The sequence below is a fragment of the Corticium candelabrum genome, chromosome 8 (assembly GCF_963422355.1).
Source record: "Corticium candelabrum chromosome 8, ooCorCand1.1, whole genome shotgun sequence".
NCBI lineage: Eukaryota > Metazoa > Porifera > Homoscleromorpha > Homosclerophorida > Plakinidae > Corticium > Corticium candelabrum.
This window is the reverse complement of record NC_085092.1, coordinates 3,298,451-3,312,764: the sequence shown is the minus strand read 5'-3', so window position 1 is coordinate 3,312,764 and position 14,314 is coordinate 3,298,451. Positions and strand designations below refer to the sequence as shown.

Genomic DNA, 14,314 nt, shown 5'->3' with positions numbered 1-14,314 from the left:
TAGGAACATCTGTTTATGTTGAAGTGGCACCAGATGACTGTTATCGTATTGTGTGCACCCAAAACGTAAAAGCCACAGGTGGATTAGCATCTAAATTGAACAACACACACAATTAGCATAAAGTGTATACAGTAAGCAAGTAGTTTTTGATAGTGTGTCCCATCCTAAAACAGGAAAACTGTTCTAATTAATAGGCCTTCAGTCAGTGCTTGTCACGAGACTCATTAGTAAATTTCAGAGACTGCAGCAGTGAGTACATGAGTGCATGGATTGAATGAAAAACATGAATGTCCTGCAAACTGCGTGGTTGGGTGTCTAATTACTACATGTGAAAGCTAGCACCTTCTAATGTTATAATTACATATGGAAGTATGGCAAAGATCGGTCCTTTACTACATTCTGTTTGAACACCAAGAGCAGCTGTTTTGATATAGATGATATTTGGGGCGGAGCTTCTAGAGCATGCGTAATCTCGAGGGTAACACGCACCTTCCGCCAATCTCCCTGTGCACAAAGTCCACGTTTCCGGGTCTGCTTCTGAACCGTAGATCATCTTACCATTGACTAGGTGCTGTAAGTTCACTACTTACCATTTCGTGCATCTTGTGAGAGACTTTGCCTGCGTAGAGACGAGTAGGAAGCCATTTCTTGAGTATGGCTTCTCGAGGGTAAAGAGACTGCTGTTCAAGCTGAAGTCGCCTGATTCACATTCTGAACAGATACACGTGGAGTGGAAGCAAAGACTACTTATTGCCTAGAGATGAATTAGTTTTGGCGAGTGAAATCATGCCACCTGGGAACCCATTTCGGGTATAACCAGACATGTAGGCGTTCCGCATTGTTTCTGGACAGTCTAGCTTGCTTCTGTATAAATGTGATTGGCCAAGTCGAAGTTCTTACTGTGATAACTTGCTCTCGATAAGTACACTGACGCAGATCAGAGTACAGTGCACGTACTCTGTAGTCTGTTTACAATTAGCACTGCCAGTCTACAAGTCCCAGCAACAGTTTATGTCTAAAGTAACACAACACATATGCACTATTCCATAGCTGTAATGTCTAAATCAGAAAGCAGAGGCTGTTCTACCTCATCTGCAGTTGATCAAGACATGTGTATAGTAGTGATCTCACAAGTGAAGATGTTAATTGTCAAAAATGTCACTGAGGCGCTGAAGCTGATGGTTTAGATCGGATAATTGAACAGCAAGCAAATGAAATAGTGGAACTTCAAACAAGATTAGAGTTCTTGAGCAAGACCTTGCACCTGCAGAGTCTGAGTTGCAAGGAAAGGGATTCTCACTCAACATACGTACTGCCAAATGATGACATCAAGTTTTACACAGGTTTTGTGTAGAGAAATGTGCTTGACACAGTGTGGAATTCGACTGAAAGCAGCCAAGACATTTTCTCTGTATAGCAAACAAATAATCAGGCCAAGGTACACAAGTGCTGTGTAATCTCATGAGCTCACCGCCTTCCATGACGAGCTGGATAGGCTAGACAAGCTTTTGCTGACTCTAGTTCGACAAGATACATAGTTTCACAGTTACACAGTTCAAGAACGCTGGATGGGGAAAAAGTAGTCCTAGATTTCAGCCACACAGACAGTGACAATGCGTCACGTTCGGTTACCCCAAATGAGTTCCCCTACAGCAAAATCTTCATCTGACAAACTTCCATTGCTAAGCAATGAGTAGTCTGTCTTTCCACTCCACGTGCATCTGTTCAGAGTGTGAATCAAGCGACTTCAGCTTGAACAGCAGTCTCTTGCCCTCAAGAAGCTGTACTCAAGAAATGGCTTCCTACACTTCTCTATGCAGGCAAAGACTCTCACAAGATGCACAAAATGGTAAGTAGTGAACTTACTTACAAAGCCTAGTCAACGGTAAGATGATCTACGGTTCAGAAGCAGACCCGGAAACGTGGACTTTGTGTACAGCGAGATCGGCAAAGGTGCATGTTACCCTTGAGATCGCGCATGCTCTAGAAGCTCCGTCCCAAATATCGTCTTAGCTAGATGACATATGACCTTCCATTGCCAAAATATTCTCAATGTAGCAGATTTTTACTTTAGATTTTTCAAGGTTCCCAGTGACAGATATCTATTTCACACCTTGCTATGGTTACACCATTTAGAACAGTTTTCATGATTGACATTGAAAGTACAGCAAAAGTACAGCAGCTATACATGTACGTCTGGCTTTTGCAATTGTCTGACTGTGGATTGAGTATGTCTGCAAGTAGATCTAGTCGCTGCTCAGTTGTATCCAGCTGATGCTCCATTAACTCACCAACCATTCGAGGTTGCAGGGGATGGCAACTGCTTCTTCCGTGGTGCATCACTGGCATTGACTGGGTGCACTGAAGGTGAGCATGTCAAGCTTCGAAAGCAAGTAGCTCAGGAACTACAACACAATGCCATATCTATTGCTTCTTCCATTGTTGCAAAGGCAAAATTCTGTGCCTGTAATATGAAAACATCTAACCTGCTAGTGGCCTTCATGCTGCATGATGATACTTCGGACACGTTTACTTCTACAATGGATTGTGGCAGTTATACATTAGAAGAGAGCCTGTCGAGAGCATTGGTGGAGGAAGAAAAGAAGACAGTGCTAGATGGTAGATGGTGCAGTATCCACCATATCTGGGTACTAGCAAATGCCCGATTGTTAAACGAATCATTTGAATACCTTCACAAATGATCGATCTGATGAGATTAAAGAAAGAAGGAATAATGTCATGGTCATTGGCTTGCTATCTGTTACTCCAGAAAGGTGCCAAGAAAAGCCACTCTGAGTCCATCGTTCAAGTACTGCATCTATTCAACATCATTTGTCCTATCATCACGTCACCTAAGATGTCAGAGGCTGTCGTGAAGGTTGGACAGTCATTCTGTGTCTGTGTTAGTTGCTTGTTGGAACAGAAATATGATAACAAGTTGAAATGGTATGCAGGTAATAGCTAGTTCAACTCAATTTCCTCCAACTCTCATCTTTCGTCCTGAGGGGTTTGATGTGACTCCTGCTTTCGCGTAGTGTACGTCTCGTTGTGTCAGTGAATATGCCAATTGTCTTCAGCTGAAAAGACGCTATGCTGTCTTAATTTCATGTAAATGATGATCTTGAGCTTGATCTGGAGCTGGTTTGCCATGGACTTTGGTTGCTACTGCATGTATTTTCCAGATGGCAAAATTCTTATGAATGAACTGAAACAACAATGTAGCAGTTTCTTATTCAATCGTATGAACATAGCTAAATGAGGTCAAGAAAAGAAGGCTAGATGGCTTCAAGTTTACTGTTTGTGTCAAATCTCTTGCAAATAAAACTGAAGACGATACTAATATATGACGACTCTCTGGTATGCATCGATGAATATCAACATTAAAAATTATTGACAAACCAGAAGAATGAGCTTGTGCCACAAAAGCAGTTTCCTTCCTTGGATATTTGATTTAGCGACTCGAGCAAATCAGGTAAGTGTGATTGTTTGATATTATATTGTATTGAATCGTGTACTATTACATTGCTATTTGTTAAGCTTTTGATATTGGGTGTTTCTGTTTAATAAGTATGTTAATTAATCAGCTATGATTCCCGTCAAGTTTTCTACAATTTGTACCAAAGCATCAATCAAGAACAGATACTATAGTATATAGCGTGCCTTTTATCAAAGTTTTTGATACAAGTTGTGAAACCAACTACAAATATATGTTAATGCATGGTAGGAAGACGATATCCAGTTTATTGACCGGGGTCTTGAGAGGCTTCCCGAGATAATTAGCCGAGGCGAAGCCGAGCTAATTATCGAGGAGAAAGCCTCGAAAACACCACGGTCAATAAACTGGATATCGTTGACCCTACCATGCATTAACCTATTTGTTGCATGTTTAACATCCTACTGTAATTAGAGTTCATAGATTATTCAAGTTGAATTAGAGTGGTTGTGTATTGCAATGACTGCTAAAGTTTTATGTCAAACAACCACATTTTGACAGCTGTGAAGTGTTGTTGAGTGCACGTCAGCCCCATAAGGCCATGTGCTCAAAGTATTAGTACAGTACATTATCCACGTGTTTTGCCATCGTGATGTGGGATCAGAAAGAAGACCGTAATAATGACCAGGATGACGACAACGACAGATAAGACGCATTGGTTTCAAAAAGCATGCCACTAGTATTAGCCAGCTTGACAGCAGATTTGCTGAAAAGAAGAGTACAGCAAGGGTACAATTTGCAAGGACACGACTGCCTGCAACAGTTGGGAGATGCAAATATTTGAAGTATGGAGAAGTAATCAAAACAAGGATGCTCCACAAGAAGAGCAGGTACTGACAGACAGACTTTCTCTTAACAAAGGATTCACAGCTAGGCCAAACCACAGACAGACTGTCAGAAGTCTTGTTACATTTACGTTGAGCACAATCCAAAAATCAGTGGTGGACTAAGTGATTTACAGTATCCAAACCAAAAAGTCACAAGGTAAATTATAGTCAAGCTCCAACGTGACTCTGTAAGGTAATAGCATTTTGTGGTTTGTGGTTTATCAGATACGCTAATGAAGAAGCTGGTGACCGTTGCCACGTAAAAATTTTGGATCTCTATATCTAAGTAAGTTGCCAACAGGATTTTCCCCGACAAGCCTTCTATTATAAACCTTTGTTATCTACACCTTCATTTGGTCCTTGGTATTCAAAGCAAGTAATCGGTTGTAACACTTTGGCTACAATGATGAAAGTGATGACAGCTGAAGCTGGTCTTCCAGTTCAAACCAACCACATTCTTCGAGCTACTAGTGCAACAAGGCTGTTTCAAGCGGGAGTTCCTGAAGATGTCATTCAAGGCAGAGCCGGCCACAAAACACTGCAAGCACTGAGATAATACCAAGAGCCATCTGAATTGCAGCAAATGGCAGCACGCAAAGTTTTGGATAATGGCCATGCACACACACAGATTACACTGACGCAGAAGTCAAGGAGTCAAGGAGTCGGGAGAGATATGAAGTAGTCCAGGTTGAACAGCCATCTGAAACGGAAAGAGAGAATCCATTTTTCATTTGTAAAGAATATGCTTGTAGTCTAAAATAGGTACGCCCATGTATTGATTGCTAATTTGTTTTTGTTTTGATATTTTTTTGTTTTAATTTAGTTGTGTTTTATGTCAGTAAGCGGTATACAGGTATTGACCGGGCAATATACAATTATTGACCAGTAAATATACAACATGCGGTTGGGTTGCTATGGTAGGAGTGTAATATAATGAGAAAAGGAATCTTAGCAACTGTGGAATAAACACCCAAACATGCAACAAACCATTATATTTATTATAGTCAAGGCAAATTACTAACATAGCTAATAGATGTAATAGTTTGTAGTTCGGTTTCACCACTTAAAAGTATCTGTTCTTGATTGACGCTTTGTACAAATTGTAGAAAACTATAGATAGCTGATATGTACCAAATCATAGAATTGGGTTTATCAAATGTAGTGATATTTTGCTGTCTTCAATAATACATTCTCAAGGTTGAGTTGAGAATGTGACCACAAGTTAAGTAACTTCTATATAATACTGCTTTCAAGATATGGCATCTAGTAAACTGGAAATGCTGTAGCAACCCTTAAGTTGGTTAATACTTGTTTATGATAATTGCAGCATGTATTGAATGATAATCTGTGTGTATGGTCTAGCTAATTTGGTTTCCTGATTTATCAGAAACAACACAGCAAAATTATAAGACGTTAAATTGATCTTATAAGCAAACAGTAAGTGCGGAGACCAATAGATGGTGGCTGTAGCCCGAAAACTTTGTGCTCAATGAGTCATTGGCAAGAATTTATTTCAGTGCTAGTGTCCTATAAAATTAATTAATCTACATACATGTCTGCCCTCATACGCTATACCAACGGAATGGGTCTTGAAGAAAGCGGTCGCTCACCCTAATCACCATGCATGTCCTACGCATCGTCATCGTTCGTGAACAAATGAAATTAATCTAGAGAAGGCGGGTTGCTGTAAAACGCAGACTGCAGACTAAGGAACGGGGACTTTGGCGGTGTCAAACGCATGCGCACATACTTATGCACATACCTTCACGTGTTGATGTTTCAGACCTTGCGCTTCAACTGCGGCACGTCAGCAGTGAGAATTTGTAGCTCAACATCATGTTCATTCAATGAAAAAACATGGATAAGCTTTTCGAAGCTGCTTCTATCTCAATCTAGGTAAACTAGGCGACCAAAGCACTACACAGCTTAGTGTTTCTCCATCAGCGTCTGTTTGTAAAACGTTTCTGTTGATATTGTGCGTGGTGAAGCGGCAATTGGAAGCATGAGTTGAAAACAATGGATATGCTATCGATTAGCCTCTTACCAGACCCTCTCACACCGTCATGCCCGGATCACGTATAACACGACAACGCCGGAGAGGGTCTGGAATCATACCGCCTACCGTTTATGCTATTAAATGATCAAACTAGCTCGTATTTCACCAAGCCTCAGGCTACTAATACGATTAGTCTAATAGTTATTCCCATGTGTCACACGGAATGTCTTGCAACAGACTTGACCTCCCATTCGTACTCAACTTGTTTCCTTTCAGTGTTGGTATACTGTCCCTATGCAAGCTCTTACGTATTTGCCAACCTTTCTGGGAAAGAGAACTTCCTCTCCAAGAGACTCTAGAGCGAAAGTCAACACCGTGTCTGACAGCACGCTCTGCCAGGCTCCAAATGTTCCCGAATCATACTCGAGCTTCCCGATTTGTATTGTTCTCGTAGCCTAGCACAGTAATAGAGCGGCGACTAGTGCATCCCTAGTCCAAGCTACCTAGACTGCTGATCGAATCACATTGGACCTCACAGCTTCAGATAACGTAAATCGAACTCAAGATCGAGCTCCCGCTGTGAATGAAGCTCTTTCCATGCGGCAAGGTGGGTCTCTTCTCATGCAGCTGTACAGGAACAAAATGTAAACAGTGAATGTATGCAATCAGATATCACAGCTAGCATAACTTTGATGGAAGGATAGCTTCATAATTAACTAAGAGCATAAGAGTGTTGACATTGGTGACGTGGGGTGACACTTAGATGACGTGGGGTGACACTAGGTGAAGAAAGTAGACGGTATGATCCCAGACCCTCTCCGGCATTGTCATGTTATACGGAACCGGGCATGACGGCGTGAGAGGGTCTGGTACGTGGCTACTATCGATCTACTTGAAAGAAAGATGGTACACATGTGTTTCTCTCTTATTTAGCTTTGCGCTTCCCGTGTTTCGGTTTTTAGGCCAAAGATAGGCAGGTACACTCACTTTCAACCAACGTTAATTTGTTGCAGCACATACCGCAATCGAATACAGGAGATATGTATGGATTCAGATATGTTCTAAAATTAATCTTTAATATTGCCCAGTATCAGACAAGCATTAATTAAATTGCTATCGAACAGTAAAGATCAGACAAATTGCTGCATTGTAGTTTTTCAATGTCTAAGAATGGTGCGGCACATTGTTTACATGCAATATACTGGCGATCGCTCTAGCTAGGTGTGGTGATCTGGTCAGTGAGTAAGTGGGCCATTCAATTGGTCATTTTAATATTTGCATTTCTAATTTTCTCATTTCTAATTTTAATTTTACAATACAGTTTTTAAAATGCCTCATTTCTAATTTTTAAAATTTAAATTTAAATTAAGTTTTTACATATCAAATTTTAATTTTTAAGATTGTATTCTTATTTTCGATTTCTAAGTTTGTTAGCTTTAGCATCCCCATTTTCAACTCGCACTTCCAACTGGCCATCCATTCACCTCACACAATCTCGATCAACAGCAACATTTTACAAACAGACTCTGTAGTGCGGTGGTCGTCTGCACCTAGTTTCACTAACTGGTTTCACTATAGCTAGTTGTCGCATAAGATCAATGCAGATCTCTACACAACCTACCCACGCGCTGATACAAGCAGCTTCAAAGAGGCTTAGCCCTGCTGTTTCACTAAACATGATGAGCTACAAATTCTCACTGCAAGCATATCCCTGTTGAATTTACAAGGCCGGAACATCAACACGCAAAAGTATGTGCATTTAAATCTAACTTCTAACTTGTTATTACGTTTTCATTACGCGTTAGTGTGGTGTGGGTTCAGAGTTATAGTGGTAGCGTGCATTAGCAGTCAGTCATTCACGGACCAGTATTGAGTTGTCCTGTTTTGATTTTAGAATAACTAACAGAGTCGTGTTATACGTGTGTGTTACATGCGTGGCTATCTCTACAAACATAACATTTTGGCGATGAGGATGGATGAAGCAAGAGCAGAACCCAGGATATATGGCATGCACTGGAACAGGTTTGATCCCACCGTTTCCTTTTTGGGCACTTGTAGGACAGCCACCGGTTGAATGGGAAGACTGGATTGCAAGTTTTACAACGTATTTAGATGCAACGGGTCTTTCGGGTCTTTCAGCTCTTCCGGATTCCAGGAAAAGGTCAGTATTGGTCCATTGTCTAGGAATTGAGAGACAGCAAGTTTTCACTTCATTGGATGTGACATCAGACACATATGAGGCAGCCATGAAGTCTTTGGGTGACCATTTTGGGTCTCACACAAACATAGCAGTAGGTCGGTTCAGATTCCGACAAAGGCAACAACAATATATAGGGAATCGATTCGAGAATATGTGGCATGCTTGAGACAATTAGCAAGGAAGTGTACGTTTGGAACTATGGAGAATGACATGGCGACAGACCAACTAACATTCCTAAGGTTAGAAAAAACTTTTGTTGGAATGGAGTGAGCTGTCATTTGCAAAAGTCATTGAATTGGCCAGCCAGATAGAAAATGCTTTGTTGGAAGCATAACAGATGGCTAGGACTGTGGGTGAATCCTTAGAATATTCCAAACAGGTACACCCGTCAAGTTTGTCAGAAGGTTCCCTTGGGAATTCCATCCACGAGGTGTCAATCAGACAAAACGGCAAAAGCAAGTGCAGTCTCTTGAGCACCACTCGGTTAAGCAGAGGCAAATCTGTGTGGTAATTGAGGATTTTCTGACCACTCTACAGGCAGTAAAACCTGTCCTGCAAAAGGCAAACAGTGCCGACAATGTGGCAAGTACAACCATTTTGCCAAATGTTGTCTATCTAAATTGTCTATCGAATGAACCTACTTTGAGCTGTCTACGCTCTAGGATTCACTAGATAGTGCTGTTTCTTCAACGTCGCACCCTCTTACGTCAGAGGTCGGATTCCGGCCATGTGACTTCGTCGTCGTTGGATAAGCCAATCAAAATATTTTTAGCCATTAGAATTAGACGCATAATTTGGGCGAGTCTTCGCACACGGGCAATATTTTAGCGGCGCAGCGGCTTCGTAAGAATTTTTGCCAACACGATGTCTGGGCGGTCTAGCCTTGTTACCGTGACTTCAGCGGATTTCGAGGAAGACTTTTGAGTCAGAAACAATGCCTGTCGATGTTTTTGATGTGTTTTTTTGCCTCGGAAGAAATTTCCATTGGTGAAGACAGAGATGACGCCACGCTGTAGGGTAGGTGTACCTATTTGTGGACATTCCCCGGTAATTTGAGTTACAATCGCTGTTTTCTCTGGTAGCCTGCATGAAGAGACAGTGAAACATGTCCCATATACGCACCAATGTCTAGGCTTCGTAACGGTACCTGTACGACTAGAATCGCACAAAGTCAGCTACCGCACTAGCACAATAGACGGGATAACGTCTGTAAACAGCCTGGACGCAGGGTGTATCCTAATTGTGGACATTTTTTCTCTGTTACAGAAAGCGACTGAGCCTGAGTAACAGCTGGACTAGATACCTGAATGGTTGCCTCACTAGCTGGTATTTTGGGCCACAATCAAAACCATGTTCTGTGGTGTATCACCTCTGTGTAAAATGGCATCGTGCCTTTCAAATTTTGCAAAAACCATGTTCTGTTTACAATACAATGCAGGAGACGATCAATCATGTTTAGATGAACGTCTGAACTGTAAACTGTGTTCTAGCATCTTTTATTGCACTGCTGGTGGAGCTGATTATTGATATCAGACTAGGTAGTTTTGACCTTCCACCTATCCTAGGTGAGTTTGCAGGTTTTCATTCTGTGTCTTATTGTTCCCAGGTCTAGTAGCAGTGAAGACAATCAACCCCCGTTTGGGCTGTTCACAGACGTTATCCCGTATATTTCGCTAGTGCGCTAGCAGACGTTGTGCAATTCTAGTCGTACAAGTATTGTTCCAAAGCTTAGACATTGGTGCATACATCGGACATTTTCCCTCTCTCTAGGTTGCAGGTTACCAGAGAAACAGCATTTGTAACTCAAATTACCGGGGAGTGTCCACAATTAGAAACACCTACCCTAATTAAAACTTTTGTCTAAATTCTCAAAATGCAGTAATTTAAGACCATAGAAATAATGGATTATTCGGTACTTACCCTTGATCTGACCAATCACAGTGCTTGGGGTCATTCATATTCATGCAAGTTCAGTGACTTAATTAAGGAAATAAACACACATAAATCTGAAACTTTTTCTTATTTTTAATTAATAATAAATAATACATTTCTTATCGCAACAATTACAGTTGCAGTTCCCTTGAAGGAGTAACACAAGAAGTAACATGTATACAAGCATACCAACAAAGACTCTCCACAAACAAGACTGACTGCATAAACAACTTCCTTATCTCACATAATCAGTTAAATGTAAACCATTTACATAATAGGTTCACAATTCGCACACAAAAACTACTAACATATATTTTTACCTTGCTGATTGGAAGGCCAGATGCAAGTGATCAATTTCAGACAGTGTAGCTGCCTTCTCGAACAAAAATGCAACACCAGTCTCTCTCTTTACTTCTTGCACTCGACTATAAACAAGGATCGTCTACAATAGGTACACACTACTGTAACAATTAAGACACAAAGACACAAAGACACAAAGACACAAAGACACACAGACACACACACACACAGACACACACAGACACATACACACCTTGAACCTTGATTCTACCATGCTAACTATGGGTTTTGGCAATGCAGCATAATAGCGCTTATCCAAGCAGCAAGATCATCGGCATCCCGAAGATACAAACACGGACACAGACACAGACACAGACACAGACACAGACACAGACACACACGCACACACACACACACACACACACACACACGCACACACACACACACACACACACACACACACACACACACACAGGCACCAATTAGTGCTTACACATCCTTCCCAGAGGTGCCAAAAACACTCTTTCTGTCTTCATTACTACTGGCAAATGTGTTTGCGAGGTCTATAATTGACAGTAGGTCAGTCTTTTCCTTGTGCACATGAAGCAACATCACTGCATTTAGTCGAGTCTGGCCCATTGTAGAACGTAAATATGTCTTCAACCTGCACATGGCTGAAAAGGAACGCTCACTGATGGCGTTGGTGGCAGGGTTAACTAAGATGAGCCTAAGAACTTTCAACACTTCTGAAAAGATGACACGTTCCACAGAAGGAAACTCTTTTACATAAGTCTAGATATCATGGAGCCACAGTTCTTTACTTCCATCAAATTGTGCCAGTAGTGATGTCAACTGCACTGACAGGCGATCTGGGGTGAAGTCATAACCATAGTAGTCTGTCACTGACCTGAATTCGTTGCTGGCATCTTCTGCATGCACTGTTTTCAGGAGGAGGTCTTCCAGTTGGCGGTTCATTGCATACCCAGGTTGATCAAACCTCGCATTGATGGAAGAGATAGCATAGTCTACGACTTCAAAATAAATCTGACGGCAGTGGTCTTCCACCCTTACTGGGAAATATTCTGATCCATTACCTGTGTCTAACCGCCGAGGCGCTCTCCGACAGCGAGAGAGTCTGGGCTCATTTACATGAAGTGTACCCAGGGTCTTCTTTAACAAATCCCAAAATAGAGCGAAGCTTTCGGCAGTGTACATCTTGGCAAGAGTTTTGGCGGTCAAAGATGCCAAACGCTGGCCTTCAGCTGCAGACATGGCAGTGCCTTGGAGAGCCAATAACAAGTTATCGTCATGATCGAGAACTAATTTAGCAACACTGATGCCAAATAGTAGTCGAATGATTCCATCTGGGCTCTAACACCGGTCACACATGCTCTGAAGTCAGGATTGCCATTTCCATCAAGGACTAAATCCCAGAGCTCTTGTAACACACAATAATCCTGTACGCTCTGTAAGGTTTTTGCCCGCACAGTCCAGCGTGTGGGACAAAGTACCCTAAAACCTGGGAGATCTGGCGACAACTCTTGCTTAAGTTTGTCAAACTGTGCATTTTACTTAGGCAAGAACTTCACCAACTTGCTGATTTCGTGAGTAAAATCCACGGCATCTCTGGTCAACTTGCATTGTTTAATGGTATCACACATTGCCAAATTGAGGAAATGCCCATAACAATGTGTATACAGAGCTCTGGGCTCTCTAGTGAGAATTTGTGTGGCAACACCATTCCTAGATCCAGCCATGTTGCTGGCACCATCATAACATTGCCCTCTACATCGGTTCCATTGCAGATTCATGCAAATTAGGCAGTCTTGCAGAGATTGCACATTGTATTAGCTGAGATGTCATCAATCTCGTAAAGTCCAACAAACTCCTCATGAACTTCAAAATCAGTAGTAACCCAACAATAACAGATAGCCGGCTGTTCCTTGTTTGACGTGTCAGTGCACTCATCTTCCATGACAGCAAAGCAATCAGAGGAGTGAAGATTGGCAGTGATGGATCAAAGGTTGCTCAAAGACGTCATCTGCAGCATTTCATTCTGGACTTGTAGACATACATACTTGTCTTTTGTCTTCTCCAACCAGCCACTCATTTCTGGATTGTCTAATTCCCTAAGTTTAAAGAGCTGCACGAAGTTTCTTTCTCTATAGTCGTGGCCACTAAGGCAAGGCCTTGTCTGCCCAGGAACTTTACGTTTTGAAGGATATTGACAAGAGACTTCCGGTTCTTTACTTTACTTTGATCATGTGCCATGGATAGTGATTCGCCAACGTCACGTACAGTGTGGGGAAAACGATTATCATCTGCACTGCATCTTGATGGCACTGACTCTTCTCGTGGCAGCAAAATCCCTCTGCAGCATCTTTCCAGTTGCTGAATCCATTCCTTATAAATGCCAAATCTTCTTGGAACCCTGGAGCTTTCCTTGTTGCTATGCCTTCGTGAAAACATGACATAAAGCAGTGTTGTTATACTTGCTGTAGTGGATCCCTGTCCATTTGTCAAACCAGAAAGCTTGAAATGACCTCATAACTGTCGCCATCTTCCCAAATGAGCGCTTGGGAAAGGTGAAAGATATAGGTTGATGGGGATTGTCGTGAAGATCGGACGAAGCCATACGTATCACTGCAGCACACTTCCGTTGAAGGCACACTTCTCGAATCCGGGTCTGTTAGCTTTGCAGTTCAGTACTTTAAAGTATGGAAAGTAATGGTCTGGCTGCACGAGGTAATGCCACAATCACCAATATACTACATATTTGATCGGCTATACCCGTCAAACAGAAGTTGATGCCATATTGAGCATCTGGTGAAGTGATCTTTTCGAATATTGGTCCAGTCACGGCCGGACCAGCCGGAGCGCATCCTACACCTGTGTATACAATGCAGTTTTCGTTCCTTTGGTGTTTGAGCATTTGGCCTTGGCAGTTGTCGTGACTGCCCTTCATGCTGGACAATGTCTCTGTGCAACATAACCAATCTACTTACTTGCATGCAGCAATGTGTTGAAGATCTGTAAGAATAATGACGGGGTTGCAAGCACCCAGTGCACATGAAGCAATGTGAGTCCAATGCCTTGAACCCACTTGCAAAAGCATGTTGCTGCATCGCGCCGCAAACAACCACGGGTGTGTGGACTCCTGAATACTCTATTGTTGAATAGTAAAGATGATGTAAAAACAACTAGCATTAGATAGATGGAAGATGGAGTTCAGGCAGGACAAGAAGTGAAAAGCAGTCAATGCACCACTGTGCTACATTTGACACACACACACACACACACACACACACACACACACACACACACACACACACACACACACACACACACACACACACACACACACAAACAAATAAACAAACAATCAGAGACACTAAAGAGATAAACAGTCAACAAATAGACAGAACACCAACTCAACTGACTTAATAAATTGATCACATTTAGTTCGGAGGTATTTAAATGTCTGCTGACAAATCAGAAAGTTTCCATAACTCAAGAAACAGCTCCACCTTCCCTATCACAATAAAAGCAAAATATCTATATAAACA

General features: G+C 41.8%; 1 long non-coding RNA gene and 1 pseudogene across 1 annotated transcript; both read right to left on the bottom strand.

Moving 5' to 3' along the window:
- Positions 1-4,439: 4,439 nt before the first annotated feature.
- Positions 4,440-14,282, bottom strand: LOC134183720 (uncharacterized). The gene is made up of 3 exons (XR_009970538.1): positions 14,189-14,282; positions 10,769-10,873; positions 4,440-5,020 (listed from the first exon to the last, which is right to left on the bottom strand). It is a non-coding gene; the product is annotated as an uncharacterized LOC134183720 (long non-coding RNA).
- Positions 11,541-12,559, bottom strand: LOC134183575 (uncharacterized; annotated as a pseudogene).
- Positions 14,283-14,314: the final 32 nt, after the last annotated feature.